Here is a 7,299-nt window from a genome sequence, read left to right on the forward strand (position 1 = left end):
AAAATGATATTAAAACAGTTAACATTAATTATAGAGAGCGCGATAATTATAACGAGCCAGAATGAGCTTCTTTCTCCTTGTCTATATTTAGAAGCTGTTAGATGAATCTCTATATTAAGAGGTGAATAAGAAGCATGATTGGAGTTGATTTTTTTTTAATCCACCCTAAATTCCAGTTAGGAGCTCATGGAGCTCATTAGAGATGCTCTAAGGGATGCTACCGAATTTATTAGATGGACAGGTTTGGGCATCTAAAATTTAGAAAATCCATTCTCCCATAGAAATCCTTTTTACTTTTAGTTTCTTTAGGTTGTGAATCATGTAATGTAAAATTTTTTTCTTCTCAAAATATAATTAATTTATGAAGTGTCAATCGCATTATTTTTTGTTTATTGATTGTCTCTAACTTCTAATTCTTATGCTCCAACGTCTATATTTATCTAGAATTTGAATGGAGGTTTGGAATTATTTTTTGTACCTCTATCTTTTTATCAATAATTATGTTTATGAGATTTGGAGACTTTCTTCAAAAAAGTAAAGACGTCTCTTAAACCAAATGATGATGTCATTTATACACGCGCCCGCGCGGGATTGAAAATTGTATGAAAACTTATGAAACTTGATTCTTTCAATAAACAATGTTTGAGTCATAAATTGAGGGTTACAAATGCCAAAGTAAGCTGCGACCCTTAATTAATAAAAATATAGTAGCTCTCGGTAGCTATTGTTACCCTTTTGCAGCTCTTGATATATTTTACAAAGTGGGTTGTATTAGTTCAAATTAGATGGCCACAAGCCACAAAGATACAGTAGCTCTAGGCAGCTATTGTTACCCCTTTGCAGCAGCCTCCTTCTGTAGTACTCTCACTTTTTTTTTTTCAAGCATTTCGAGCGTATGGCAAGCATTTATCAAAACTAATTTAGAGAGCAATTTAATTGTATCAACACAAAGAATACATATAAAGCACTATACAATGAAGAAACATTCCATGTTCCACCACCACCTCTCAAACTAAATTCTAAACTACGCACAAAACATTCCATGTTGTCAAATTTCCAACTACAGCAAAATCTATAGCCCTTGCATGTACACAAATCGGGTGAGCACATTGGAAGACTATATTTCAATTAAGTTATCTATATGGTGCAAAACAAAACAACTGTACATGTAACTTATGAACAACTGTACATGTAGCTTATGAACAACCGTATATGCAGCTTATCAAAATCCTTTAAAATTGCTAACTGCATAAGTACATGCATAATATTCAAGTGAAAAAAAAAAAAGAGAAGAAAGATAAGCCCCAGTTTTCAAATAAGAGCAATGAAATAGGTTCATATGAAGCACACAGAGACTAAAAACGTGATTCTATGACCCACAAAATCATTTTTATATCAATTCACCAATCCTTGTTGTACTATAGTCAAAGAAGAGCAATTGATACTTGAAGATAACTGTCTTAGAATTAATAAATAATACTACAAATAATAGATTTTCTATGTATTAAACAACCACACTTGTGGAAGTAGAAAAATGAAAAGGAAAAAAAAAACTGTGTAGAAGTTTTTTCACCAGTATCCTCTGAGATGCTCGCCATCAACAATCCCCATTCGGTATTGATTCCAACACCATTTACCTACAAATAGCCAAAAAGGTGAAGCAACTTGGTGGTACTGATCTGCACCACAAAATTGTACATTAACCACACATACAGTAGCAAGAATAAAGACGTTTCAACATTTGGTTTAATTCTTGGCATTAGATCAAATATGTCAGACTCAAACCATTGTGATTGGTGGAGAGGTTCAAATGCAATTTATTGTACACAACAGAAAGTATGCATCCATTAAATCACTGTAAAAAAGGTGTCTCAATGTTAAAATTATCGAAGATAGAGGGTAAGCTTTTCACATATAAAGAAGACTTGTGGGACACCCATAACCAATAATTTTTTCCCCTAAAATGTCATATGATAAACCTTTTATCCAATTCAAAAAAAAAAAGAAAAAGATACTAAACAGAAACAACCATCTAATCTGGCACTGAAAAATTTTAAACTCATAAATGGAAACTTGGCATCAAGTCCCAAACTAAGTGAGATAATGTACAAACAGAAACACACCTCACTGACATTAACTGGTTTTTGTTTATTGATCAATATAAACTGAATTTTCCAGTAAAAAAATTTGATTGAGAAAATGACCAAAAATGGAATAATTAGGTAACAATACTTAAAACCTGATCAACATTCAAGAAAAAGGTGTGTGAGAGAGTGAGAAGGTCCAACCGTAATAGTGTGCATGAGATTCCCATAGTGCCTTTGTAATCGTATCACCCATAGGGCTACTGAAATGAAACCAACAAATGTGAAATTAAAATATGAACTTGATGAATTGAATAGATATATATATACAATCTGATATTTCTGGTCAATTGTAAAATGAAAACAATTGTAATCTACAAACTTAAGGGTGCAATTGTAAAACCAAAACAATTGTATGCCATTAGAAGGTGCAACCAAAGCATATAATCTCATTAAGCTCGAATTTACGTAACAATACGCGGATTGGATCACAATCAAAATTCAAAACCCATTAATAAAAATCTAATCTTTTACTTCCAACACAATTATAAATTAAGATTAAAACATTATTACCTGCTAAGAAATCCCAATAATCAGATCCTTCTTGTCACTTGGAAGAGTCGATTGGAGCCATTCGGGATCACGTTCTCATTGGTATGCAGGCATATAAAAAAAAATATTACAAACTACAGAGAAAAAAATGGTAAGAATGAAGAAAGAGGAGCGTGCGTACAGAGAAGAAGAGTCCTCATCTAAAATCCAACCATAAGTATCCATAGCAAGAAGATTTCAAGGAGTTGACTATCATTGATGAATTGATAGTGTGTATGGTACTTGGGAATAGTTATTGATTGCGAAAGTATTGTACATAGATGAATGGTAAATCAAAACATACTGAAAATACCAGAAGCTACAACTGTGTTGACTATCATTATCTGTTTAACACAATTTGTTTTGAATAAGGATGTTGGATATATATGCAATCACAAATATTTAATCCAATATATAGATCTCTATATACTAAAGTGAAATGCTTGAAGAACCTAAAAAGAAGATAATACATAAATTTATACTAAATTGTAATATATAGATCTCTATATACTAAAGTGAACTTATTGGACATGTCCAGAAATAAATCTAAGCAAAAACTGAAAAATGAAAACCAAATGGTTATCAAACGCTCCCCAAAGGAATTACACATTTTGGATTCATTAAATGGAATCTTTCAAGACCTCCAACCAAGTGAAACTGGTATACAAATCCAATGCATATATAGGTATTGTCGATCACTGAAAACCATATGCTTAACAATCATTTTAAGGACCATAATAACAGTCATTTTATCAAACAGTTAGTAGGCATATTTGTCAAACGGAGCCATCAAACATGCTTACTACGACCTTCAGCTGGTTCCATTCACGTATACTATAAGATGGAAAATTATACCATTCCCTGGGACGATTACAACCAGAGCTGATTTATAGTTGCATATGCTTCCTTGTAGACCATGCCTGCAGCTGGTTCCTTGATTAGGTGGTTGACAATGCGCTCGAGTAATGGAGCGCCAGAGAAGAACAGATAAAAACTGGAAGGAGGAGATTTTGGTGGTGCCAGACTCTGCATTGGCCTTTGCTTTGAGTTTGGCTAGGGATTCCGCGGAGAAGTGAAACATTCCCTTCCTAGGGGGGGGGCTTCAAATCTGCCAATGAACTCATCTGAGTGTTTGAAAGGGAGGCTGATAATTGGACCATGACCATCTGGAAACCACCGTTTCTTGAAAATAAAAAGAGAACCAAATGATAAAACAATAAATTTCAATTCATTTACAAATCCCAAACTACAAAAGCACCAAATTTAAACAAAAGAAAACCACCCGTTTCACATGTCTGAAGAACTCACCAAGAAACCCTAGAAATTCCTTCAAAGCAAATCCAAAAACTGAACATGAGTACCTGAATTGAATAAAAATTAAAATACAATCAACTGTTAACCATTTTTTTTCTCAATAAAAAATAAAAAAATAAAAACCTTCAAAACACCCAAACAATCCCAAATTCTCAAATCCGTTCAAAGAAACTTACCATGAAATCACAGCATCTTCACAAATCATCTTCATATCTGCACCAAAAATAACGAAAAAGAAGAGCAATCAGCCCAAGAAACAAAAGATCAGTAGAAACAAACCAAGAAAATCAAGTATCGGAGAAAATTTTCCATCAGCATTTCTCCTTTTTATCAGAGGACTCGAGCTGGGCTCTGAGAGAGAAGTCGAGATGTTTCGTAGTTTCTCCGAAATAGAGCTTGTGGTTTGATGCGAGAGAAAGCTCGTTGTTTCTGGAAGCAAATCGAAAAAGATCGGCTTTTCCGTCCTTCTACTTCTTCAAGAGTACGAACACGTGTACGTCTACCAACACGTGTAAATCAGGAGTAGCGCCGGAAAGAGGCACCAACTGAAATTTTGACAGAAATGAAATAATATATAATAAAACAAAGGACTATGGAATGGTGCTTCAGCATCAGTACTCGGCGATAGAAAATAATATAAAAAAAATTTTAAAAAAAAAAGGAAAAAGCAGCTTTTGCTTTTGAAAGTTGATGTTTTTTATTGTTTATTAGAGAGATGTCGGTTGAATGATGGAGACGGGAGAGAAACAACGCGTGGATCCAAAAAGTCAGTGGCAGAAACGAAATAAACAAGGAGGAGGATTGTCTGCCCTCCAAGTTTTGGGAGAACACTGTTTGTGAACAGTAGCCCATCTCACATGATGAACAGTGAGGGGAACTGAACTTTAGTATATATAGATATGTTTTACGTTATCCAATGAAAAAAAAATTGAAGCGATCACCATATTTTTCCTGATACGGGAGAAGTGATCGCCTTGTGCAAAAAAAAAAAAAAAATATTATAACACTACGTCACAATGAATTTGGAGCTAGTAAGTGACCCTTTTTTCCCCAAACGATAGAGGGTTCATAGTTTTTTTTTTTTTAATTAAAGTTTTAAATCATTAATCTAAACAACCCAGTCGAACGGAGCTCAACACAAATGTTAACTTTACTCTTGACCTCTGTATAAAATAGTTAGTTAGTTTACTTAGGACAACGACAAATCCCATTAGTTATATTACAATAATTTGAACATTTTATGCAAGTGTGGGAGGGTGGACAAAAGAATCTTGAATGCAAGAGTAAATGCTAGACACACAAAATCAAACATGTCACTTGATTGAATTTGTAGTATCTTAAATTTTTAAAGTGCTCAGAAAGTGTTATTATGAATTTAAAATGTCTTCAAATCTTACAATTTATGGTTCTAATTGGGCGATAAGTTTACTTGAGGTCAGCGATTATTTTGAGGTGATAAGATGACAATGGGTGAGTTCACGAGTTTGTATTATTTTTCAGGTTAATTTTGGAGTTCCAATGCATTTTAAGTGAATTTAGAAGAGATGGGACGGTTTAAAGTGGTGCCACGAGTCAAGCAACAATTGCACCTCCACAAGGATGCGGTTCGTCGGCATAAGCGTGGGATAAATCCCCGCCTTCTTTCTTCTTCGTTGAACGGCACGAAGAACAAGGGTAAAAAATAAAAAATAAAAAATAAAAAAAATCCTTCAATCTTCCGAAACTCATAAGTTTCAATTCGAGAATATGATACGATTGACGAACAGTTTTTGCCTACATGCTCAATGAATCATACCCGTTGTTCTTAGGTAAATTTTGAAGATTATTATTTAGGTTTGAACAATTCATTCAGGTTGAGATTTTTAATTAATTCGGGTCAATTTTATACAAGAGAGTGTTGAAGAGTGACAGAATGATATCGATGAAAGAGTTCAAATCTTTTGCATCTATTTTTTTAGGGATAATTTGATTGCGGTCTCTAATCCTTAATATTATTTTATTAAAACCTTAATAGTATTCAAAGTTTGATCAATGTCCCTTGACTTTGTACACCTCATTATATTACTATTAATATTTATATTTTTATAGTTTTGACATTAATTGTTTGATATTTTATGAGATTTATAATCCTATAAATTTAAAATCCCTCATTATAATATTATTAGAAACGGTTATAATAAAAAAATTCAAACATTTTAATTGAATAAATGGATAAAAACTATGTAAAAATAAGAAATAATAAATGGCAAAAGAATGTATCCATAGTGTTAAAAAAATTGGTACATTTCACATATAACAAAGTGGTACATCAATAAAGAAGAATGGGTACATTATAAATAAATTAGGGTACAAATAAAAAATTAAAAATTATGAGTACAAATGAATTTTTAAAAATATAGATGCTAAAAGAAATTAATAAATGGGTACAAAATAAAACTAAAAAGAAAATACTACAAATTTAAAAAAAAATGTTGCAAATTAAAAGTGGGTACAAACTAAAAATATAAATTTATGATACAAAGTTTAGGCATAAAACATAAATATACCATATGTAATTTTTCTATCATTGATTAAATATACAATGTCACGTAATGGTATACACATGAGTACAAACACAAATAAAACTTTAAAAAATATGGGCACAAAAAGAAACTAATATATGGGTACAAATTAAAAATGAAAAGAAAATTGATACAAATTAAAAAATATTTGCAAATTAAAAATTGGTAACTAAAAATAAAAATATATGATAAAAAATTTAACCATAAATATAAATATACTAATTGTAACATTTTTAACAATAAAGGAATATATTTAAAAATAAAAATATTTTATTATTCAAATAATTAATGATGTTATTAATACCCAAGGACCTTGATCAAAAATTGAAAATAAATAGGATTTTAATCAATGGAGTAACAAAAAGAATGATGTAAACCTAATTTTCCCATTTTTTAATGTGGTTTTTCTATGGCTTCTAGCTTGGATTGATACGTGTCTACAAACTTAATTCTCCTTAATTTTGTTTGTCATTAACTTAACACATGTTAATTAATGATAAAGACCGTATACAAAATGTGTGCAGTAGGTTTGTTGATTTTGATATCAATCTTATTTGAATCTGATGTAATTAGTAGAATATGAATTAATTGGCAGGAAAACTAATGAAAATGGCTTAAAAACTTTGAGTTTTAATGATAAGGACAAAATAAAGGGTAAAGTGAATAGTACCATGATTGACTTTTTAGTGTAAAAATGTGATTTTTCGTTAAAGTAAACAGTACCGATAGCTTTTCGTTTAAGTTCCCTT

At 31.5% G+C, this 7,299-nt stretch overlaps 1 long non-coding RNA gene across 1 annotated transcript; it reads right to left on the reverse strand.

The window, feature by feature from the left end:
- Positions 1-1,219: 1,219 nt before the first annotated feature.
- Positions 1,220-4,681, reverse strand: LOC126625746 (uncharacterized). Its single transcript, XR_007624474.1, has 4 exons — positions 4,166-4,681; positions 3,984-4,036; positions 2,658-3,857; positions 1,220-2,347 (listed from the first exon to the last, which is right to left on the reverse strand). It is a non-coding gene; the product is annotated as an uncharacterized LOC126625746 (long non-coding RNA).
- Between the last annotated feature and the right edge of the window lie 2,618 nt (positions 4,682-7,299).

The sequence above is a fragment of the Malus sylvestris genome, chromosome 6 (genome assembly GCF_916048215.2).
Source record: "Malus sylvestris chromosome 6, drMalSylv7.2, whole genome shotgun sequence".
Taxonomy (NCBI): Eukaryota; Viridiplantae; Streptophyta; class Magnoliopsida; order Rosales; family Rosaceae; genus Malus; species Malus sylvestris.